Source organism: Leptidea sinapis, chromosome 13, assembly GCF_905404315.1.
Source record: "Leptidea sinapis chromosome 13, ilLepSina1.1, whole genome shotgun sequence".
Classification (NCBI taxonomy): Eukaryota; Metazoa; Arthropoda; class Insecta; order Lepidoptera; family Pieridae; genus Leptidea; species Leptidea sinapis.
In genome coordinates this window covers 12,570,534-12,597,534 of record NC_066277.1, presented here as the reverse complement: position 1 = coordinate 12,597,534, position 27,001 = coordinate 12,570,534, and positions in this window count along the sequence as shown.

The following is a 27,001-nucleotide window of genomic DNA, read 5'->3' as shown; positions in this document are numbered from 1 at the left end:
ATTTACGCACCGACTAAGTTCGTCAGCTATAGAGTTTTTAATAGATTTTAAAGTTTTTGTATTTATGTAATCGATTCCGGAGCTAGTATTCACATCTAAGTTATTTATTATTTTAATGATTTCTTTTTTTGTCGTGAAATTTAGTTTACTGAGGCCAAAATTAGGATTGATATCGGTAGGTGTTGCATCAGTATAGATTTTGTTATTATGGTACTTTGCATGAATGGCCTCCGCTAGCAATAAACCAACAGTCGAAAAAAATTCATTAAAATATTCGCAAATTTCCTGTCCATCTTTCAATTCCTTATCCCCTTTTTTCAGTTTAGCTGGTATTGAGACCTCCCTTATATTATTGTTAGTTAAGCTATCTATTAGGTCCCACATCTTCTTTGGTTTCTTGTTACATTCAGAGAATCTTTTATAATAGTAATTACTCTTCATAGTTTGTATTTCTTCTGAAACGGCTTTTCTTTCTTTTACAAACTTTTTCTCAATTTCCTCATCTTTTGGATTGCTTTTATGTTGTTTCCAGAGTATGTTCTTTTGATTTATTTTATGTAATATGCTTTTATTTACCCAGTCCTGTTTTGGAGGATTCAGTATCTTAGTTTTTTTTACTTTGCAGTACTGAATAGTTTGTTTCAATCTGTTTTCAAATTGTGCATAATTATCATTGCCATTCTCGTTGTTATGAATTCCTACAATTTTATTGAGTTTAGTATAATCATGATAATCATCATCAATGGTTTCATATTCTATTTTTTGTTTTGGTTCTGGTTCAAATTTATCTATTTCGAAGAATATATGTTTATGGTCTGACATTGAGGATTCAATGATAGCCATATGAAACTGGTGACCCTTGAGATTAGTTGATACATGGTCTAGCAGGGTTTTCTTTTGTGGTGTTTCACGAGTACAGTGTTCATAGTTGACCTTGTTGATAATTTTGAAACCATTTTCTTTAAGTGTATCCTTATAATCTTCTACTAAGTTGTCGGGGGACAGTAAATCAAAATTAAAGTCACCAAAAACTACTGCTCTTTTCTTGTTATTTATTTGTATTGAGAGAGTGTCTAGAAAGTTTTTGACATTTGTTCGACCAGGTTTATATATGGCACCAATATCCACGGATAGCTTTTCCAAATGTATCCACAAGAAGTGGTTATTATCCTGCAAAAGTTCTTCAATTAGATAATGTTTCAATTTGTTGCTAGCAAAAATAGAGACTCCTACTCCAATTGTAGTTTTTCTGTAGTGATAGTAGTGAGTGTAACCCGGTATATGAAGTCTTTTGGCCTCTTCGTCGCTTTTAATCCAGGTTTCTGATAAAATTATAAGATGCACTGCAGTTTTAAATGAATCCACTATACATCGTAGCTCGTCAAGCTTTCCAGGTTTAACTATGCTCCATGCGTTAGCATATAGACATTTCAGTGATTTTTTATTTGTTATTAAGCCATCATAATTGTTTAGGACTTGGTATGTAGTGGTTTTATCTTTTTTATTGCGATTAGTTACAAAATGTCGTTTTTTGGAAGAGAGCTGACAATTTTAGGCATGCCTTTGATATACTTGATTCGCAGGCTGTCTTCCCCATTTGCAGTCCGGTGTTTCACCTCATCTCTGAGTTTTTGAAACCGTGTTTGTTGAAATGGTGTTTGATCTGAAAAGATTCTTATTGCGTCGTTTTTCATCTTATTTCTATTTCGAAGTATAATCTTTGTCGTGTGTTCTGACTCAAAGCAGGCTTTAATGGGATGGTTTTCATTAGCTTTGTATTTCCCGATCCTTATGATTTTGATAGGTTCGAGGCTGTCTTTTGAAATACATTTTATAATTTTCATCACCTCAACTTTATCTTTTTTCTGTCGGTCTCTAATGTCGGTGGTTTTTAGTTCGGATATGCCAGTTATTATAATATTTTTCTTTCACAGAGTCTGGTCTGTTATTTTTGCTAGTATATCTCCATATGATTCTTCAGCAGTCCTATGCACTTCATTTGGTGATATTTTCAATTTCTGCAGATCACACTCCAATGATGCTATTTTTGTTTCTATTGTAAGCGTAAGACCATTAATATTTTCTACATCAGCTTTTATTTTTTCGTGTTCTGTAGCTATAGTTATTAGCTTTTTCTCTGTCTTGCCAATACCACACTTGATATCTAACATTTGATCTTTTATATTTGCAATATCATTCGCTAATTTAGAGGAGCTTTCCTTTTGTGTAGTTATAGATGATGTCAACAATGCCATCATCCCATCAGTTAGCTAGAGTGCAGACTGATCATACGTAAAATATGATAAGCGTAACTGACACAGTATTATACAATTGAGTTTATGATTACGGCAGTTGTAATAAGGATGAAGTTAAATTGTCACACTAATAAAAATTTTAAAAATAATTTGCAACACGTCTAACTTGTACACTCTTTGATGCGAGACTGTGAACGTCCAATGAATGCAGTTATTTAAGGCAACGTACAGGTCAAAACAATGGTGAAAAACCATACTCACGCGCTGATTGTAGTCAGAGAATTATTGAATCTGGTCATTTGACAAATCACAAAAGAGTACATACTGGCGATAAGCCTTACCCATGTGATGTATGTAGAAAGAGTTTCAATGTGTCTAGTGCTTTGGAGAGACATAGTAGAATACATACCGGTGATAAACCTTACCCATGCAATGTATGTGGTAAGAGTTTCAAAGTGTCTAGTACTTTGAAGAGACATAGTAGAATACATACCGGTGATAAACCTTACCCATGCAATGTATGTGGTAAAAGTTTCAATGAGTCTAGTGCTTTGAAGAGACATAGTAGAATTCATACCGGTGATAAACCTTACCCATGTGTATGTATGTGATAAGAGTTTCAATGTGTCCAGTCATTTGAATAGACATAGTAGACGGGTAAGGTTTATCACTGGTTACATACCAGTGATAAACCTTACCCATGTGTGTGGTAAGAAATTCAATGTGTCTAGTGCTTTAAAGAGACATGGTAGAATACATACCGGTGATAAACCTTACCCGTGCAATGTATGTGATAAGAGTTTCAATGTGTCTAGTATTTGAAAAGACATAGTAGAATACATACCGGTGATAAACCTTACCCGTGCAATGTATGTGGTAAGAGTTTCAATGTGTCTAGTTCTTTAAAGACACACAGTGGAAGGCATACCGGTGATAAACCTTACCCGTGCAATGTATGTGGTAAGAGTTTCAATGTGGCTAGTTCTTTAAAGACACACAGTGGAATACATACCGGTGATAAACCTTACCCGTGCAATGTATGTGGTAAGAGTTTCAATGTGTCTAGAGCTTTAAAGAGGCATGGTAGAATACATACCGGTGATACACCTTACCCATGTAATGTATGTGGGATGACTTTCAATGTGTCTAGTACTTTGAAGAGAAATCGTAGAATACATACCGGTGATAAACCATATGACATTTGACATTTGTCCGCTGAAATTAACTCAAAAACAATCTATTGTTAAACATTTACAGAAACATATGTTACAATAAAACCTTCATTATTTCTCTTGTTTTCATAAAAGCCTCCACGTTATTTTGTAAATTTTAACCAGTTTCTATGTAATATGTCTCAGCTCTAAACCATACATACGACTGCGAGTTTCGTATTTGAAAACATTAGAAAGATATTTTAAAAAGTAAAGATATTTTACGAACGTACACGGTGAGAATTTGTTACATTAATTGAATTTTTCAAGGAAATGAAAAGTTAGTGAGACTTCATGAAGGAGAAGGTTTTTATATTTCAATATTACACTTAAAATCCCTCTTGTGTTTTCAGACGATGTATCAGATTCTGGCCGCGCTTAGAATAATTTACTTGCCGAAGGAAATTTCTTTTGCTAAGCCGATGACGCTTTCGTTTTTATATATACCAGGGCTGACCAGGCAAACATTGTATTGCCATATAAATAAAGTAGCCCGCGCCCGCTCCTTGTAAAAATTTTCATATTATGTAATGAAATGTCATTGAAAGAATTATTTGTATTGTGGATTTATAGGTATGTATTTCTGAGTCAATAATACCTATGGATTCCTGATAAGCTATCATCAACAATATGCAAATAAACGAATATTTATCAAAATTATTTTTATATATTTTCAATAAGGCATTGACGCTTCACCAAGTGGGCTATCCTTATGAGATAGGCATATACCATCTCCGAATTTTCTGTAGACCTATATAAGATACACAATTCCACAATACATTATTTTGTTATATCTCAAAGAGTTTAGACAGCGTTTTTGTTGAAAGCTCCCAGACGGCTTATTTTTCGGCAAGACATTTCCAACAAATATAGATAATATGTAAAAAATGTAAACGAAAATTAAAAAAATATATACCTATCTCGAAAACGTTATCCATTGGTGAAAACAGAATGAAAATCGTTGCTGTAGTTTCTGAATTTATTGCGAACAGACAGACAGATGCGGCAGGGGACTTTGTTTCATAATATGTAGTGAATTAAATAAATATAAAACAGAACTTATGACAGTAAATAAACCTGTAAAGTGTGAAGAAAACAAATGGCAATTTATTTTTATGTAGATAATATTAGAAGTTAATAAAAACCTTGACCTTCTTGTTTTCAATCATCTTTTGTCTTTTTATCATCACAATTTTAATATCCACGACATTGCTTAGGCTATAATTTTGAGGACACGTTTTATCTTTAATAAAACATTCCTCATATAACATAAAAACCATTTTTATCAAGCACATTCCACATAAAACTATTTTGTGACTACAAATAAAAGCCTAATGTGGTATTTACAGATATAAGGGCCAAAACCAAAAAATACTTTAGAACAACTGGAGGGAATATATTCAATGTCTTAAGTGCTATAAAATGACAGTTTTATGAGACTCAACATTTGCGTATTTCGTATGTTAATTATGTAAGTTGTATATTTAGTTAATTATGCAAGATAGCGTTTGATTGATGCAAGGTTCAGGTTATTAAAATCCTGATTAGACTTTAATAATTTGGTATTGAAACAAATACTCAAAAAATCAAAAAGTTATTTATTTAGCATTTTAGTAAAAAGAATTTGAAGGACTTTCATTTTAATTTCGCAGAACCTGTGGCAAACATTTTTTTGTTTTTAAAGTGATAGCGCTCACTTTTAGGTTTCATTCACAAATAAAACGCGAATGGCAGGTTTCAGTGGAAGTCTCGTACACCACCAAAAAGTCGTGTTGAAACATGAAATATTTACATTTAATAGATCATTTTATAAGAATTTGTGGCATTAATTTTCTTTTTTTTTCGAGTATCGTCATCTTGTATGCTTTGTTCAACTCTCAGGTTGTGGCTTCATCTACAGGATCTACTTTACACTTGATAACCTGCTCAACCCCAATATTTTCATATTAGAAAATTAACTTGAGATGTCGCTCTTGTAAATCTTAACAATTTGTTATGTTTTAAAGGTGATTAAGCTCACTTATAGAATTAATACACAAATAAAATTTGAAAAACAAAATTTTATGAACGATGCGGGTCTCGAACTTCTGGCGTTCCGTGCCAGTGCCCTAACCAACTGAGCTAACCGTTCGAGTGACGTATCGTAATAAAATCTTGTATGCTTTGTTCAACTCTCAGCGGGCCTACCATGAACTCTAATTGCGATTCAATTGACGACCTAAAATTAACTGCTTTGCTATTTCGTACCACGACGTGATTAGAGCTATCTATTTAGGGTTGACGTCAGATCAACTGATTAAATTGCAATGATGTCAATTGAATGTCAAAAATGATGTCAATTGAATCGCAAACTGATTTAGTTCGTTCATTCATTCGTATCATGAGGTAATATTTCAAACTAAACTGGATAGAAAGTGTGTCAAAGTGAGCGATTCGATCAAAGTTGCTACTTCCTTAGTGAATCGTGTTGTTAATAACTTTTAAAAATAGTGAAAACATACAAAAAAGGAAAATTTTATTGTTGAAAGATGAGATGACAATACTTTATTGGACTTTTTTGTAAAACAAAATTCTGAAAATAAATAATAAAATAAAAATACTAAGGACAAGGCAGTAAGGGCCCGGGCTATAGCCTGTTCGGGAGAACGAATTAAAAAAAATGTACTCTGTGCTCCTGTCAAAACAAACATCATTGGAGGTGCGTTCATAACTCGTTATTTTTACGAAAACACCTAAGCAAACATTTAATTCGTAATCTCTTTCTCACATCGCGGACCACAGACAAAATTTATTTCGTTCATTCTTCATAAGCGATCCAAACGTCATTCAGTAAAAGGCACTTCATGGTACGAGTTTTAGCGATTCAGTTTCGGTACCTTAACCAAACTGCATCGGAATCGCATCGCTTATTAAAAGTTGATGGCAGGCCCTCAGGTCTCTAACGCCACAACCTGTCACTGGCACGGAACGCCAGAGGTCGTCGATTTTATTGGTGAACCTGTGTTAGGGAAGACCTCTCTTTCCAACGGATAAGAATGCTTACATATTTAACAAACATAAATACTTAAATAAACTAATCTTAAGCATAAAATAAGCAAACTAAAAATGGTTTCAATATTGAAGGTAGTTTAATATTTGCGTGGCTCACACTAAACTTGTTTATAATATACCTACATAAAAACACTTGTCACTGTCTCAAGAACGTGCGACCACTGTGACGATGAACTAAGGTAATTTGTAGTTTTACGAATATTTATTTAATAGGAAAATGTTCAATATTTAGTTTACAAACATATTACAGCAAACGAAATCAAATTATCTATTAATATAATCTTATATGTAAAATTCTCGTGTCACAATGTTAGTTACCTTACTCCTCCAAAACGGCTTTACTGATTTTTACCAAATTTAATATGCATATTCAGTAGGTCTGAGAATCGGCTACTATCTATTTTTCATCTCCATAAATATTAAAGGTGGTCCTAAATATTTTTAAACTTTTTTGTGCGTACTTTTTTTGTTTTTATTATTTTATGATACAACATTAAAAAATACACACAACCAGAAATTTTCAACTCTCTACGATCAACTCCTATTTTTGTATCGCGATTTTTATATATTATTCTGTTCCATCCACAAATCCTATAGCGGATTGCAAGATGGCAATGGATCAATACTTACAATAATTGTAATACGATAAATTTGGTAGGTTTGAGAATCGGTTGCATCTACTTTTTACAACCCAAAAATTTTTTTGAATATATAGTGCACTGCGCAATTTATTAATGGCAAAGACTTAGAGAAAGCTCGGTTGAAAGTTTCATTAAAAGTTATTTAGTAAATGTTTAAGTTAATTATTCAAGTCTTAAACCATTTAGCGAGCGAAGGGAAAAGGCGCGAGGGGAGACGCAGGTACCACTCACCGGGCAGACAATCCAGCAATGCTTCAGCGTCGTTTAACGTTGTTCCAAGATATCACATACCTATTGTAAAATTATAAGTCTTATCATAGCCAAGGAGTCTCTTCTTACAAATTACAGGCCCGTCCAATTCGTTCCTTCGAGCCAGACCAGCGACCTATGAATCCGGCTCGAAGGACCAGGACCAACTGTCAAAATCTTGAACCAGTTGGCGAGTGGAGGCGCAGGTCGTGCGGGGAGATGCGGATGCTGTTCACTGTTTACGCCTATCCATGTTAATGCTCGCTAGTGAATAATTTTGTACGTCTCACAACGCTCGGGCGTATTAGAGTGCACTTCTCTCGAGTGTTTTGATGTAATTAAATGCAGAATACTTCTCCCCCCCCGTTCCTCAAATCAATTACCAACTCCGCATTACGTTGGATCAGCTACGACTTATACAACGCAAGCGTCTGCTTCATGTTGATATGCTAGGTGTTCTAACGCTCCGAAGCAACAGTCTCAGCACCTATCACCTACACAGCAAGAAGCGAGTTTTCAAGTCTTATAGTGGTTAATATGCTCATCTCATTACTACTACTACGGAACTTAATGGTAGACTCACTTTAACAGGTAAGCTTAAAACATGTTTCGAGCCTTGGGTCCAACAGCAAGCACCAACCAATCAAGTCAATTCGCGTACAATTAATTAATCATGTCTCATCTACTGACTTTTCACTAATTGACTAAGAAAGCAGTAAACACTGAGACTGTATTTGTTAGTATCCATGGTGGGATTAATTAGAGAGGGAACAATTTAAAAAAAGGGCAATAACAAGCATTCATATTTAGGATTAGTGATGGTATGTGATCACCGCAGCCCATACCACACCCATTATGAATTTCGAAAACAGAAAACACATTGGTCCGTGGTAAGGATTGAACCGGGAGCACCAGGGTGGCAGTTAGCGACTCTACCTATTATGCCTCAGATTGTTCAGCCAAATTCAGAAAAATACCAGTTTCTGAATACTAAAAACTATAGCTCGCAAGTCCTCTATTTATTTTAGCATTATTAACCTGTTTCCCATTTTCATGCCGTTAGAAAGATTAGAGAGTACACGAGTGTTGCAACCGCTTGATTAGTGTACTTCAGTAATTTTCACAGCATCATGAATTACGGTATTTTACTAGGGGTCATGCTGCTGACATTGATATAGTGTTTGCTCTGCAAAAGAGAGCTGTTCATGCTATATATCAGCTTGGTTATAGACAGTCTCTCAAAGAAAAAAATAAATAAATAAATATTATGACTGATCATTTTCAGTACATTTATGAAAATTTACTATACGTTCACAAAAATTGTCACCTCTTTGATATTAATAGTGATTTTCATTATTATAACACTAGAAATAAGGGATTGCTTTTAACTAATTCTAGTAGGCTTCATAAGATACATAAAAGCTTTAATAAAGTCCCAGCCACTGTTCAGGCGTTATCTATAAATAAATTTAAATGTTTTGTAGAAAAATGGCTTTGTCGTAAATCCTATTAATCCACAGCTGAATATCTAAATGATCGGACAGCCTGGGACTAGATTGTGATTATTTTGTAGCGATAGAAATGACTACAATTTTGTATATTTTTATTGAAAAGAGCGCAAAAAAGAATGCTGGGAGAGTTTCTTGCGCCGCTTCTTCTCTCTCAGAGCGCCATTTGCTTCCGAAGCGGTAGTTGTATCTAGTATATTAGAAATGACATCAAAAAGAATTCTAAAAGATTCAATTTTGAGAAAATGAATGCCTTTTATGCCTTTTTCATTACATTCCGAAACTGATCATGTAATATACTCATATACCCACACATTTGCTTTGTAGGTCTATGCAATCTGTGTTATAACAAATTTGCATAGATTTATATGAAGATGAACGGGCTCAGTTGCAACCTCACTTCAAGTACTACAGACTGACAGTTGAGTAAGTGCTGAGTACGTACTGCCTCAACTGTGGCTCAGCCAATCTACGTTGATTTATTGCACTTATAACATTACTATATTAGAGGTACTAAGCACTTAGCATATTTTAATAAGTTAGTGTGCTTATGTATTTGTTAAATCTATTTTTTTAATTTTCTAAAAATGTGACTTAGGACTCCGTTGATAATGAAATTATTTGTAATTTTGAAGTGAAACTTCTTTAGAATCGTTGTGATTTCAAACCGGATGCAACGGAGAAAACGACAGGTAAGAGACACAAAATGTGTAGGATGAACCCGGCAAAGAATGAGACAGAAATATGCATACTATTGAAGTGAAAACTCTTCTAACTATATAACTGAATAACAAGGCTTTAGTAATTTATATCAGCCTAGATCTTAAGACCATATTTTCCATCGCTTCTAACATATTATTTTACTTCTCTGCGACAAATTACCTTTTCCAAGATTTGAAGTTTTTTTACAATCCAACTTGTTTGTTTATTCGCCATAATATATTTTTGATTTCCGTCGTAGAAGATTCATTACGAAAAAAAAACTACTTATAATCGTCAATACAGTAATTAACAAGAGAGGGTATTATTAGAATTCTTAAAAAAAATCAAGCAATTTGATGAAAGGAAATTATTATGGAATAACTTGCAGTAACAGTAATTATAACAGTAACATCCCCCATGAAATTGCGGTACGTGTGAAGTCTAGTTACAAAGAAAAAAACAACAAAAGCGGTTTAAATCAAGTTGGACAGTAAAAGTAGATTTTAACGTGGCACAAAATTTTTGATCCATTTTTTTTGTAAGCCTTGGTGAGCATAAAATCACAAAACGATCCAAGTAGAGCTTGTGAGAAAAATGTTTTTGGGCGATATCTCGGAAACTATGCACATTAGGACTAAAACTTTTGTAGAACTTAATATTTACGAATTAGGGCCGATAACTCGGCTGATAACTTTTGTTTACAACAATTTTTTCTAATGTCCGTACTTTAAGAGTTATACGACGTTTAATGTTGGACTACAAGGCGTAAAGTCGAAAATTTCTAAGTTGCTAACGCTGGGTGGAGATAGAGGAGAGGGAGAATGTTTGCTCAACTCAGTTCCCTTGACTTGACATGTAAAAACTGTTTGTGCCACCTCGAAAGTATAACAGGAATACCAATCGCTATTAGCGCCTTTGAGTATGTCCTTTTTAATTTATTTACCCAACTGTCACAAATATACTGTAACTCGCATATTTGTGAAGATTGCTGCATTCGAAAGCTGATACAGTAGTGCTCACCGTGGGAGGCTTCTTTGCACAGGATGCCGGCTAGATTATGGGTACCACAACTGAGTCTATTTCTACCTTGAAGCAGTAATGTGTAAGCATTACCGTCTTTCAGTCTGAAGGGCGCCGTAGCTAGTGAAATTACTGGGCAAATGAGACTTAACATCTTATGTCTCAAGGTGACGAGCGTAGTTGTAGTGCCGCTTAGAATTTTTGGGGTTTTTCAAGAATCCTGAGCGGCACTGCATTGTAATGGGCAAGGCGTATCAATTACTATCAGCTGGACGTCTTGCTCGCCTCGTCCCTTATTTTCATTAAAAAAAAGCCCCAGCACCACCTGAAGTAGCCTGGACGTGAGAGTATCGATACATCATATACCAGTTACAGTATTTTGAAACTTGTAAGACCCTGCCTTGAAGGTCAGAGCACACTTCACCTATGTCTCTCTGGTATCGCAGACGTAAACCTACAGGTGTCATTTGCTGGTTTCTCCACATCATTTATGATGAAAACAAAAACAGATATAAACGCGAAAAAAATTTGACGAGAGAAATAAATATATATAATATATTATATACATTATATGTATAGACGACCTATATAGCCCAGTGGCTTGTGACCTTGCCAACTGAGCAAGAGATCCCGGGTTCGAATCCCGGTATATGTAAACATTTTTATGAGGAGTTTGGATATGTATATGTTTGTTTAAGTAAGTATACTGTATTAAATACTAGCTGACCCGACAGATGTTGTTCTGTATATAATAAATAAAATAATGTTTTTATTTAATTTGGCAGCATTTTCCTATTTATTCACCTTTTAAAACTTCCCTGGACTTCCACAAATAATTCAAGACCAAAATTAGCCAAATCGGTCCAGCCGTTATCGAGTTTTAGCGAGACTAACGAACAGCAATTCATTTTTATATATATAGATTATATCGTTGTTTTGCAACCATAGCTCGCGCATTGCCTAGTTTGGGGCAAGATAATTAGTGTAAAAAGTGTTATAATATAAATATATTTTATTTAATTAAATTATTTTATTGGTGTGCATATCTATTACTTATATTTATAAATATAAGAAATGTTAAATTATAGGTCATAGAATATATTGTATTATAAGTTATCTAATAGGTAAGCCTTCTATACTTACATAAATTTATAAATCGTTATAATATTTCGCACTTAACACAATATTTTTGAAATATATTACAAAAGTAATAAACGAACGTTAAACTTGTCTTGTTAAGACCATAAAGACCGATTAGAGCTAGGATATTCTAGGTGAGAGATAAAAATGCTATAATGCCTTAAATTAAAAGCTGTAGCGTTTTGTTGCGATTTAATTAATAAAGACATCTTATTATATTGAGTCATTGCTCTCGTTGCAAGAAAGAACAAATAAATGTATAGTTATGTCTTTATGAAGTAATCGTCATTCTATTGTAGCAAAAATAACAAGAAAAATTTTCTATGGTTTCCGTCATAGAAATGTAATAAGAATGGACTAGAAGTGATAAATGAAAATGTAGCCTTACAATTTACTTAAAGACCACCAGCGAATAGGTGTTTAAATTAAATAAAATACTCATGCCGATCATTATACTTTGCGATTCTTAATCTATTCGTATTGCCGTCATTTTGTTCAACATTGCTGCACACATCCCTCTATATCCGAAGCGTTGCAAGCGAATAATATATAGTAATGTCATGTATATATGTCAAGTTATAACATTTCTATAATTTTTATACTTAGATTTCAATGGTATCAATGCTGATACGTTTCTCGGAAAATAATGTACATAGCAGCAATCGCTTAATGATTTGGACCCAACCGTTAACTGAACCGCTGTTATAATAGATTAATAAGAATTCATATTTTATGCACCAAGCCGAACAGTACAAGCTTAATGTTTTATATGCTTATAACCCGTTTAAATTTGCTATAAAAATTATGAGTTTTGATTTTCTATAAGTTGTATAGTTTTAAATATTTTATTACAGTAATTTATTTTCAATATTATTTAGAAATTCTGACATACATGTTGATATTTATCATAGCTTTGTAAAGTTCAAAATAATATAATTGTTCCGATGTAGATTGAAAGAGTAGCACTCAGTTTATCTTTATTACTAGCTACTGCCCGCGACATCGTTGGTGTGAACGCTATAAAAAATTAAATATACGAAAGCTGCATCTTGTAAGATTATATTGTAGGCTTTATGTTGTCTCGGAATCTTGTTCATGATCTTTTAAAAGTATAATTTATTCTATTCACAACTTTTTGTTTTTCCTATGCATAGATTTTTGCCTTTGGCATTGTTTGTAGAAAAAACATCAATAATTCTTTTTAATAATATTGAATGTACGGATTACTAACAATATCAACTCCAACTATTTGACCGCGTGTAACGCAGAGGTCGTCGGATTGTGACCCAGTGCTCTGTGAATGGCTCGATAACCTGGCCTTGCGTAGGGACGTCGCTTCATTGTGTGTCTTCTACCGCATTTCTCACAGGAAGTGTTCCGAAGAGCTGTTTCACCTGATTTTGGCAGTCTTATTCCACCGTCGCACGACATGCCACAAATTAGGATATTATCCTCACCATTTGTTTTCAAGGACCTTTCTTCCACGTACCACAAATCTGTGGATGTGATATGACATGTGTACCTTCAAAAAAAGTGCGTACACCTTCTTTAATGGCTGGCAACACTCCTGTGATTCCTATCGATTGTTCTCCTTTTCTATAGAGAAAAGTTCAAAAACTCGCTAAGTAATTCCCTTACAATGTCAGTTATAGAAAACAATTAAAAGCTTTTAAGATCTAATCTATTGGCGCACTAACGTTTCATTCGCTTGGCTATTTCCTATTGACTGAATAAAAACGCATTCAGAAATTCAGTTCAATATAAAACTCTATGTCCAATCTCGAATGGAAAATATAACCAAACAAAAATGTCAAATAGGTGTAATAGCATTGAGTTAATCAAATTATTGTCTACTTCAACGTCCTGAGAGTATTTGGTTATGGTTAAGCTGGATTGATATACAGCTTTCATATGTGTGAGTGTGGGACTGACTACACAGTTCCGGATGTAAGTAGGCTTTAATTAGAAGTTAATTGTAATATCGTATAGTAAATTATATAGAGGATAATGATGTATGGTTCTTGTCTGGTAATCTGGTCACCTAAAATTGTATAATATTATAAGTAGGCTAAGTTGTTATATGATTTATACGAGTAAGATGGGCTGGGAGTTTCTTTTCTGTTTCTCTCCCCATATCAGAGCCCCTTTACGAACTGATGTAGCTTGATGACGTTTACTAACCGTTGTTGCAATATGTTATGTTATTCACTCCCTATGGTAGATCAAAAATAATCTATTTTTGCTACCGGCGACAGGCAATGCGAAAAGAAATAAATCAACTTTACTCAGCTTAGCGAATATTGTCTGTAGCGAATGATTACTTTCTTAGTGTTGATGTTCTACGGTGAAGCGACTGTGTGCGATTAAATTCTTGCTATTTGATGTGCCACTGCTAAAGATAGATTTATACATATATTTCTGCCTACAATTCTAGCCTTTCCTTTCTGGGAAATTCTAATCGCGCAGTATACCTTCGATCGGCATGAGTTTGGCGCTCGCGCAGCGTTCTGTCAATGCGTATTATTTGAGTAAATATATCTAAAATTTATTTATTGAAACAAGCTATAAGACCATGCAAAAAAACCATAAACCATCTTAAAAACAAAATAAGGGTCAGAACTTGGTGAGGGAGTAGGGTTCCGTACGGCACACTCGGTTTTGATGCAATCTAGTGCCCACGCTTCCTGGAGCTGACTGTGGATCAGACCACCAACTATTGATCTCTAAAATAAAGCTGTAACTAAGAGCAGCTCGAAAACCATCCAATCAAAGGCGATTAACAGTAGAAAGTGGAGTCAATGGACTCAGTTGAATCCATATACAGAGAGCTCAGACATACGTTGGGATCAGGTGAAAGCTCTCATATCCAAAGCTGTCAAGGAATCAAAAACACCTGCGGGGATACGTAAACGACAGCACTGGATGAGTGACAGTACTTTAGCCCTTGTTGACGAAAGAAGGTTGATGAAGGCTTCAGGAGCTAACGTGAGAGACCTTAACGCAAAGTCAGCACGTATTCAGGAGGCATGCAGGAGAGATAAGAACATTCATCTTCAAAAAATATGTACCGAAGTCGAAGCTCATGCTGATAAGCACGAATCCAGAGACCTCCACCACAAGATCAAGTCCATCACGAAAACCCTCTCGTCCAAAACATGGGCTATAGAGAACGCCCGGGGAAAAAAGGTAACAGAACTGGACGTTATTGCCTACTGTCAGTCTCTGTTTAGTGATCCGCAGTCGCAATATTTTCCTTCAACTGAGCCTAATACCGATGAACTGGAGCCTGACATACTGGAAGATGAAGTAAGAGCAGCCATTAAACATCTCAAAAATCGCAAGGCAATAGGAAGAGATTCTATCCCTATAGAGACAATTAAGGCGTCAAGAGAGTATGGTTTACAAATCTTCCACGCGCTGTGCAGCAACATATGGAGGACCTGCGCTTGGGCGCAAAAAAAATCTCCAATAATTACCATAAACTATTTGAATATTGCAAAATCCTACCTTGTCACGAAAAAATAAAAATGACACTACTAAAGGAAGAGTACTATAATGAGATCCTCAAAGTACTTAAAAAGAAAGACGAAAGCAATATATTATGTACTCGTAGTATGGCAGACTCTAAATAACTCTTACCAAGATTTTCAAATATATATGATAAGAACAGGCTCAAGTATCTAGTTCCTAACCTTATAAATGAACTGCCCAAAGTCGTTAAGCAGGACCTGACAGTGAAAAACCTGAAATTTAAATTAAATCAATATCTTATGTCAAAACTCAACTAAGTAATGTTTTAATTCATATAGAAATAAAAAAATATTTTAAACCCACCTCGTCGTTCTTATAGTGTTGTATTGTTTGTAAATAAAATAATAACTCTGTATATAAGGCAACAATACTTGTAGTGTATTGAGGGTATTTGTAAATTATTTAGTTTGTAATGTTTGTTGTTCACAAAATTTCTTATCAACTAAATGTTTATGCTTTTCTTTTAAAATAAGTAATTTAATTTAAGTAGTTAATTAAGTAATAAACTTTAAATTTAAATAATATTAAATGTATTCCGTAGACCTTATTGTACACGGTAAAACTCGAATGTGTTTGTGTATGTACAATAATTTTGTTACCTATAATATGTGATTTGTTTATAAGAAATAAATATATCATGCTAGCAAAATCCTTCTTCACATCGTCAATGAGCGTCTGAAATCCTTTCCGAGAGAAATATCGCTAGAGCAGGCTGGGTTCGTAAAAGGAAAGGGTACATGGGAGCAGATACTGTCCGTACGCCAGATAATCGAAAAATCGCGAGAATTCAATATACCTACATATATCTCTATTGTTGATTTCTCCAAGGCATTCGACTCTGTCAAGTGGTCGAAGTTCTGGAATACTCTCCTAGAAATGGGTACCCCAAAACATCTTGTATCACTTCTTAGGCACCATTACGAAGATAGTACGGCCTCAGTAAGAACCGATGAGAATCTATCCAATAGTTTCCACCCCAGTGCTCCTAGGAGTCCGACAAGGATGTATAATTTCTCCATTACTGTTTAACATCTACACAGAACTGATTATGAGAATTGCTTTGGAAGGTTGGACAGACGGTATCACTATTGGAGGACAAAAAATATCGAACTTACGCTACGCGGATGATACCACCCTCTCCGCAAGTAGCATCCCTGATATAGAAGAGCTATTACACAGACTGGAAAACGTTAGTCTTGATTTTGGCCTCAGAATAAATCGCAGCAAGACCAAAGTAATGATTGTCGACCGTGATAAGAACAACTCGCCAGATGTTAAGAAAGTAGCAAAGTGCGAGGTAGCGCCTACTTACATATACCTGGGGGCACTGATTTCAATATGGCAATATATATTCGATGGCAAATAATAGGGGCTACATAGACGAAATCAAACGACATGGCAATCTCCAAATCGGCTTTGGATAAATTGAGGAAAATATGGAAGGATCGCCATATCACCAAAACCACCAAAATACGACTTGTTAGGGCTCTCATATTCCCCATATTCCTCTACGCTGCTTAGACATGGACCCTACGACAAAGTGAGAAGAAAAAGATCAATGCTCTTGAGATGTGGTGCTGGAGAAGAATGCTCGGTATATCGTGGACGGAATTCCGAACCAATGAGTCCGTTCTTCGGGAGCTCGGCATCAAACAGAGACTATCTACTACCGTACAAGCTCGCATTCTCACTTTCTTCGGGCATGTATCACGACGTGGAAGCGACTCCATAGAACGCTTAATAGTGCAGATAAAGTCGAGGGCACTAGACTACGAGCCAGGTCCCCGATGAGGTGGACGGGCCACCTGTCAGTGAGGCAAGCTGTCGACGATACTCTGCATGAATGTACGAGAAGAGCGGCAGTTCGCGACGAGTGGCGTCGCATTGTGAAACAGGCCACTAACCTCGACGTGACGACCACGACCACTCTGACAAGAGTGTAACGCCGAAGAAGAGTGCCCTGGGGCACTGCCGGTTTGGGAGGGCTAGTGGAACAAAGTTTAAAAATTTTAATACCTAGGTATCCTCAAAAAATTTTTTCCATCTCACTCTATAACTAGTCTTCTTTGTCCAAGCTGTTTTCTTTCAAGGTATAATAATTATAGTATATTTCCTCGTTGTGATAGTTTTTATAAGCACGACGCTTCCGCCGGCCATATGTCAAACCTTGAAACGAGAGGCCGCGCCGGGTGGGTACAACTGCATTATTTTTCAAATATCTCGTTATTTTGAAGGAATTTCAATTTATTTAATGAAATAATTTCGAAAAAATACGAAACTTCATGAGTGGACAAACGTCAAAGAGGCCATCATAGCGTGCCGTACATATAGTTTGTATTTAGGTATCTGTTGATATCTGTACACAAATTATATTTGAAAACGATTATATATATATATTTATGAACGATGCGAGACACGCGACCTCTCGCATTCCGTGCGAGCGCTCTTCCACTGAGCCAATCATTAGTGTGATATAAATTTCATGTTGTGGCTACATCTACATCTTCATTTACAGTTGATAACCTATTCACCCCAATATTTGTATATTAGGAAATTGACTTGAAATGTCGCTCTTTCAAATGAAAACATTTTGTTGTTTTTTTTAAAGGGATAACCTTCAGTTCTGGCATTAATTACACAAATTAAATTTGATTAATTTTCTTTTAGATATCTGTAGCGTCATAAATGTTAAAATAACAGCTGATACGATTTTAAATGAAACATTTTAGTAATATTAAAAAAAAATCCGTTTAAACGTAGTGAGTACCAATTTATACGTACGTAAGTTGGTTAGTAGGAAGTTATTCAATTTCCTCTCAGCGCAGATTTTCCGACTTACGTGCTTCTATTTCAAGCTTGTTTCGTTAGTCGTGTTACGCTCAATATAATTATGATCTGCTCAACTATATTCCCCCGTTACTCAATTAAGCAAGGTACCTTTGATGAATCTCGATATTAGAATACAATTTTAATTTTAAAGCGCTGCAAAAATGTATAACATAACAATCTGGTTACATATTATATATCTATAGAGATTTAAATGAAATATATAAGACATTAATTCTGTAAAATATTCATTTTCCTGGATGACGTATTAACATCAATTAATTTTACAATCTTAGATGCTTAGAAATTTATGATGCATAGATATTTCACCAAAACAAAATCAAAAATGTTTGTCGGAATGGTAGTTTCAAAATTTACAGAAAAACTGCATTTGAGTACACAATATTATATATATATATATTATAATACTAGCTGACCCGCCAGACGTTCTGTACATAATAAATAGAATTCTGTTTTTATGAATTTGTCAATAATATTTCATAAAATCAAGAATTACGTAAAATATTTATCTGTGCTATAATTAAATTGTTTTCCAGCAGAACTGTCAAACTGTTCAAAAATTTTTTTCATAGAAAATATTTCCATACATAGACAAATATTGTAAATTAAAATAACGATGGGTTCAAAATCGATATAAAAACTGTCCTGTCTCTCAAAATGGACTAAACTGCACTCCATGAAGTAATAATCCCCATTAAATTCCGTTCATTAGTTTAGACTCATCGCGGACAAACAACGTGTCACGTAATTTATATATATTAAGATTAAGATTAATGCTTAATGCATTGCAAGCAAGGATTGGTCTCCACTGCGCTTCAACTAGATACCGCAGGCGTAGTCGTAAACTGCGGCAACGAATACTACGCTCAACTGGGCGTACCTATTCCAGCCAGCCTCGAACAATGCGTGACGTTGACGTGCAACATGTTCTGTTAAACTTTGCTAATAATTGAAACTAAAATATCGGATTGCGTAGTAAAACTTTGTAAAAATAATAGATAATACATAATACAAGAAATAATGACATTGGGATCACTTAACATCAGTAAGTATTTTTAATTTTTTTGTTTATGTTTTGAGTTTTCTTGAGTGTTAATTCCGCCAATATTCGTCTTTAAACAATTCGAGGCGAAACACGTACTTTAATAATGATTATGGATTTCTGCATAATACTCTACTTTAAGTATTTTGTGTTTTATTAATTTCAATGTTAAATAACACGAAGCGTATGTTACAAAATTTGAAAGATGCCATTGAGTGTCAAGATGCCACGCACACAAGCATCTAATAGTTGCCGTAATAAAAAGCTGTTAAGAAGCTGCTAGTGCGATATTTAGTTGGAGCGCAGCGGAGACCAATCCTTAATCTAGGATATTGAGATATAATTAAAATCCCCTTAAAACCCCGTAGAGAAATGGAACAAGACAATGATGTTGTACCCTGAAAAGAAGACGTGGCGGATAATACAAAAGATTAGAAGATGAAATGATAGCAATAGCTGGCGAAAAGTGGTACCGATGGGTTAAGATAGAACCAAATGGAATAATTTCAAAGGGGCCTTTGTCAAATAATTATTTCCTTATTTGACAAAAGATGCTGTTTTGAGCTAACATAATATCAAATATTTTTTGTACGGGTTTTATGGTAGTGTTAAGTGATTATCGCCGCCCACATTCTCTTGCAACACCAGAGGAATCACATGAGCGTTGCCGGCCCTAAAGGAAGGTGTATGCGCTATTAATATGATTTTCTTTTTAAATTTATTAACGGCTTTGGACACAAGTCCTTTAGGGTAAACATAAAAAATTACATTTATTAATATAAAATTATGATTAAAATTACAAACATTTACAGTGTTTAATACAGTTTCTCTACAGTGCTACAAATAAAATTATAAATAGGTTTATAAGAATTTCTGATCGGATACAAAATTAGGTTCGTTGTCTGTCATAATCGTGTCTATTTCACTCACTAAAATTAGTCTTTATTTATTTATTACATCACAAAATCCACAGAGCTTAAATTATAATAATATTATTGTAGAAATACTTGTGCGAGTTTGGTTGTGTGTGTGTGTGTGTTTGTGAATTACTAGTAATTTATACCCTACCTTTTAATTTTATTTACAGTCCTTATAAAGCAACGTTTACTGTTATTAAAAAGTACAGTAGTGTTAAATTGCGTAATATAGTTGCATAGAGTGCAAAAGATTACCGATTTTTTTTTATAGAAAAGGAGGACAAACGAGTACACGGTTCACCTGGTGTTAAGCTATCACAGCCGCCCACATTCTCTTGCAACACCAGAGGAATCACAGGAACGTTACCGTACCTCAAATAAATCGCGTACACCTTGTACGCGTTTTATTTGAGGTAACCATGTCGTACCGTCCCGGACGTGTGCACGTCGTGCGGTGTGCACAAGGAAGCTCATTCCACAGCTTTGTAGCACGTGGAAGAAAGTTTGAAAACCGCACTGGGGGAAACGATGTCCTAATTTGTGGCGTGTCGTGAGGAGGTGGAATTGGGCAGTAAGAATCAGGTGAAACAGATCTTCAAAACACTACCCGTGATAAATGCGGTAGAAGACATACAATGCAGCGACGTCTCTACGCAACGCCAAGTGATCCAGCCGTTCACAGAGCACTGGGTCCCCGACAATTCGAGCTGCTCTGCGTTACACGCGGTGAAATGGATCGAGCTGATACTGGGGTGCACCAGACCGGAGATGACAGCAATACTCCATATGTGGCCGGACCTGCGCTTTGTACAGCGCTAGAATGTGGGCCGGCCTGAAGTATTTGCTATTGGTTTTGCGAAGCAAATTTGGTTTTACCCTCCAGATGACCGCGGAACTGGCTAATTTTCATAATAATTGGTGTGACTCAGTGGGATTTGAAAAAGAGACGTATGTCTAGTGCGAACTGATGGCACTTGTAATTGTAAAAATAATTCTGTTAGCTCTATACTGCCGATCGTACCATGAACTATGTTATTAAGGAAAAAGATAACCTTGCACCTGTCCTCAAGCGATAATGAAACTGTATCTTATTGGCTTATACTATCGTATTAATAATAAAACACAAAATTTTGTCATATAATTAATAATTATCCTAATCCTCGGTCTATCAAAACTTTTGAAGGTGATGATAAGATCAACTTCAAAAACATACATAATACTTATGAGATGTAAATCTTTAGAACTGGCCAGTTAGAAACATTGCTAATGAAATCTTTTTTTGAATTTCAATTTAAGAATTCTTTGGTAACCTAATGTACCCTATATTGCATTCATTTGTCATTTGTTTTTGTGAATTGGCGGCAAATCTAAAACTCTTGTTACACGTGAAAATGAACCTAACTCGAGAAAATTTTCTCTCAATGATTTATTATGACTTTCGATGTGGGCTTACTCAACAACAAAGCTATGATAGGCTGCGATTAGCATTTTTTGACAATTGGTTTAACGAGTTTAAGCGTGGACGTAGCAATCTCAATGATGATCCGCGAGAGGGACGTCCTTTAACAGCGACTACTGAAGATAACAACTGTGCTGTGCTACGCATGATAGAGGAAGAGAGAGAGTGACCTATCAGCAGATACGGGCAAGCCTAAGCATTCGTATGAGTCAAGTTTAGGCGTCAGGAAGCTTTGTACCAGATAGATTCCCCATACTTTAACCGACGACCGGAAAAAATACGAAGGTGCATGGGCTGGTGTCATTTTTCATTTTCTAAACATTTTCAGTTTTACCTAGGTATAATTGCTCAAAGCTGTTAACCTAAAGCTCATGTTTCATTATATATAATATCCGGACGACCGAGCCTTGCTCGGATTTTTAAGAATGTACAAAACTTGAACAAAAAAAAACTAATAGGACATCTGGATTCGAACCGGGGTCTTCTGCTTTCCGGATCACCCAATGTCCCATCTGAGCTATAATAGTCTTGTATATAGTGGCGAAATTTACCTTTGTATTCTAATGTTATTGTAGCTGTTTCTCATTCAAACATGGATAAAACCATTTTTTTTAAATTGAAACCTAGCTAGATCGATTTATCACCCCCGAAATCCCCTGCATACTTAATTTTATGAAAATCGTTGGAGCCGTTTCCGAGATTCAGATTATATATATATATATATACAAGAATTGCTCGTTTAAAGATTTTGGTTTAACAATTTTGATGCATTAGGAATTACAAGATTTTCAACATAATTTAACATTTGCAGTGCGTCTTCGCTTTGATTTCAAGAAGCTGCAGGGCGTCTTATATCACTAATAGCTGATAATGTTTGGGCGATTGACAAAATCGGAGTTGACCGTCTTTATCATTCTCATTTAGGACTCCTTTTTGTGTGTTTTTCACATTCTCAATAAGATCTTCAATTGATTTAATTTCGTAGGTTGCCACATTGTCATCAATGGAAGAATATCCAGGAAACCCCTGCCGTATCACAGGAGTCCTTGACTTCTGTTATTGGCGTATTAGAGGCGTATTAAATGGGATGTCGTATTACGCGTAAAGAAATTTTCGTTTGTGCTTCGACAAACGAATCCTTTAAAATATATATTACTATATTCATAAAGATACTAAACAATTTGTTATGTTTTAAAGTGATGACTCTCACTTCTGGGATTGATACACAAATAAGGGGGCGTGGGTTCGAGTCCCGCATCGTTCATGAAATTTAGTTTTAAAATTTTATTTGTGTATATACATACTATTACTCGCTGTAAATAAAAACTTAATACGTTATTTAGTATACGTATAAGCGCAAAATTTGACAATAAACGACTTTGATTTTCTTTCATAATTTCTCTCAACGTCTTTTAAAAGAAATATAAAATCGTTTTAAGGGCTATAAAATTTTAATTGACGAGATTGTTGCAAAATTTACGTATTCCATTAACTGCTACAGTAAAACAGTTCTAACGATTGAAATATTTACGAAATTTTGAAGTGATCTTAAATTCATGTTATTTATCTTATAGATAATATTATAAAATCTATATGGTTTGGTATCTTTCCCTTGTACCTATAAGAAAAACGGTGTCTGTGTAAGATATTGTCTTACACAGACACCGTTGTCTTGTCGATAGCGTAGAAATTATTTATCATGGGATTTGACCGACTGACCTGATGGGACCGAATTTCACCTTCGGATAACATTGTAGAAATTACAATACTATCCACACCATCTGGATATCTGGCGCTCCTCTAAAGTGCAATTTAAAAGAAACTATCTTCCATATACAACAAAACTATTCAATGAGCTTTCTTGTACAGTTTTACCAGGAAGAGACAATGGATAACTTACTTTAAAAAAATGCATACGCTTTTATAAGAAGCCTGGCAACGCCCCTGTAGTAGAATGTGGGCGGCGGCCATTACTAAACATCAGGTGATCCGAACGCTCGGTTGTCATCCACGTCCGTAAAATACAGCTAGTAAAAAAAGTTAGAAGCAATCTTGAATATGGCATAGCTATTTGGAACCCTGGCTTCCAAATAGCATTTTATTCTTTTGGGATTCCCATATAATATTCTAGGAAATCTGGCAGGATATAATATGTTAAAATATTGACCAAAATAAATAAAAGAAGTACATATCACTTCATAACCATATCGATCAAAAAACAAGTCGTGATAAACTAACTCTAAGTATATAAGTCTTGTTCGACAACCTTTTTAATTGTTATTAATATATTATGGCCCCGCCCGCGAGTTTTACTCTACGCACCATACGGTCGATCGCAAGCACGACCAAAGCTGCCACACGCTCCAACCCGATCGCCCCTGAAATACATGAAAAAACACAAAGTTATTCTCATATAACCTATGCTCATTACTTAGACTTATATTATGTTTAGTGTCTTTGCTATCGTAGATGGTGTTTAATCCGTTATCAAGTAAGAAATGTTCACAATGTAGGTATCCTCTCCTACTCTGTGGTTCATATAAATTTCCGAAATATTCCGGCAAATTGTCAAGATGTTATTTCAATTTTTTGTGACTGGGAAAGAATTTTGATTTTCTTGATTTACTGTATCCTTATGACAATTTTTGTAACCCTGACAATGTGTTTCAAATATTCCTGATGATCAGTTCAATAGTTTTTTTTTAAATCAAAGTCAAAAGTCAAAGTCGACGTTAAAAGTCAAAGTCAACAAATCTGGCTGGACGAGCAGGAATAGTAGAATATTGCTGTAGTTGCTTAGTTGGTAGACGGACCGTGGGCTGTTGTGCGCATACTATGACACTTGTTTGGGCCAGACATCAACAAAATATTACAGCACCTGCAGAATTTCTTGATGATATTGTGATAAGAGAAGATGAAGAATAAAAAAATATAATAGTAACAACTTTGTTTTTTTTAACCCACTATAGGTAGTAAACTTTTATACATAAGAGAGAATTAAACTAAGAGAAACTGGTTTTTTGCCGATTATTGTTATAACATCGTCCGCTTAGGGTTTGTGAACCGACGTTTCATTAGCTAGAAATAATCTTCGAACCTTCATTGACTATCACAAGTGCTTGTACCATTCTTGTTTTATTTAAAGACTTAAAAACCGGTGCCCGTATGTGCCTTTCACAACACTTATTTATACAAATACACACACTCATCTCTTCAACTAGTATATAAAATGGCTTTATAATCGCAGTCAACTGTCCACCTTCTCGTTCAGTATACGAGCCCCCATTTAATTATAATACTTACACTCATGATTCCCTAAAAGTAAGATTTAATGGAAATGGCAAGTATTAACTCACTTCAAGTACAAATCGAACAAGTCGCCTGGTTGCTTCTATAAACTCTTTAGATTATTATATATCTAAAATACTGTGTATATTTTGTTTTATTTCATATGATGCTATTTGGTCAGGCATAACCTCAAAAACTTCAAACTGGAATATATTTATTTCTAGACTTGCTACAGTCTTATTCTTAGCGTCAATCAACTGAGCAATACAAGCTCTATATTATTACATATTTTTCATACCAATACGCTTAAAAATAAGTTAACAAAAATTTGTATGGAGGTTCGCCATTGTTCTTTATTTAATTGGGCTTAAATTAAGCGCTTTTGAATCGTCATAAAAATATTTCTTTTAAAGTACTGAATTTACCATAATCGCAACATAAGATACCGACAATCTCACATTCGCATTAACAATATTAGCTAGGCTTGTCCACACTGAAAATTTGGTCGGAATAGCTTTTCTAGTACGTATAGTCCTAATGGTTTCGTTATAGTCCACTTCCCGACATATTTCGTTCCCCGTACTCGATGTTTGTATGTCATTTTGAAGATATTTCACATTTCTATAATATGATTGTATGAAGAAGAAAGAAGTCTGGTCTCAAAAACATAAGGGAGTGGACTGGCTTCAAGACAGTCGAAGAACTATTCCGCCTAGGCATGGACAAGGAGAAGTTTAAAAAAAAGTGTGTGTGTACTTATGTATGCATGCAAGAAGTTATACTTCTTTGGCCAAACGAAGCACAAATCATTAAAATGATTTATTCCTCGTGATATTCTACGTTTTTAGAAAGAACAATTTCAGTGAACAATTTAAGTAATAATAACGGCTGTATGGGCTTGAACCCTTTGCCTGTCCTAATAATGGACGAAGAAACCAAAAAAAAAAATAACGAATGACTCAAACGTCAGAAAATTTTAGGAACCAACTTCAACCTGTTACTTTTGTGTTACAGTGATGGGCGCGCATCTTAAAATTTCACTGTCATTATTTTTTTATAATGCGCCTACAGAAGTATAATTTCAAGAATTTACTGCTGACCTCTAGCAAAGGAGAGGCACACGAAGAAGAAGAATATGGTTGTCACCTTATAACAATAAAGACCTTGAAATTTACCCTGTGTTATAATAATCACCATACTCACAACATTCACGAGGTACTCTTAAGACTTAAGAAACTCGAGACTTCTTGCACCATTACTTGGGTAAAATATTGCAGACATAAGCGTTTGTTTTAACGATGTAGTTCAGACGTCTAATACGGAGTGCACGAGGTGTGAAGATAAAGGATACACAATACAATAATATTGTATAAATACAGCACACAGTATTTGGACTGCTTTGATATTAATAATTTTTACCAATGTCACACGAAAAAATGCATTTGATTCACCGATAACAGTGTATAAAAGTCTCTTACCGTCACTGAGTGACTAATAACATTTTAAATTTAGAATACGCATCAATCATACGAATTGAGAACGAAAACAACGCACTGAATGTACATACTTGCTGGCTATAAAAAAGCACGTACACCTTCCATCAGACTTCAGACGCCTCATAAGGATCCCGTGGATGGCATTTTGTACAATGTATCCATCATCAAAGAGCTTCGTATTAAAGACAGACTATCGTCAATAGTGCAACTAAGAATACAGATGTTCTTTGGTCATGTCTCCAGAAATGAGAACTCGATGGAGAGACTGGTGGTTCAGGGCCAGGTGGAAGGCAAGTGAGCACGCGGTCGATCGCCAACCCGCTGGATAGACGCCATCACAAAGGCTACTGAGTCCACCATGCTCCAGTGTACTCGCAGCGCCTCTAACGTTCAGAAATAGAAGCACATCGCCAGGAGAGCTACCCTCAGAAAGGATATCGACTCACCGAACACCCCACCCGTGTACCTCGGCAGCGCAACCACGGCCACTCTGATAAGAGTGTCCAACTAAGAAGACACCTTCCTCAAAGGCCAGCATAGTTTTTTTTGATGGATTAGGACAAACGAGCGTACGGGTCGCCTGGTGTTAAGTGATCACAGCCGCCCAGATTCTCTTGTATCACCAGAGGAATCACAAGAGCGTT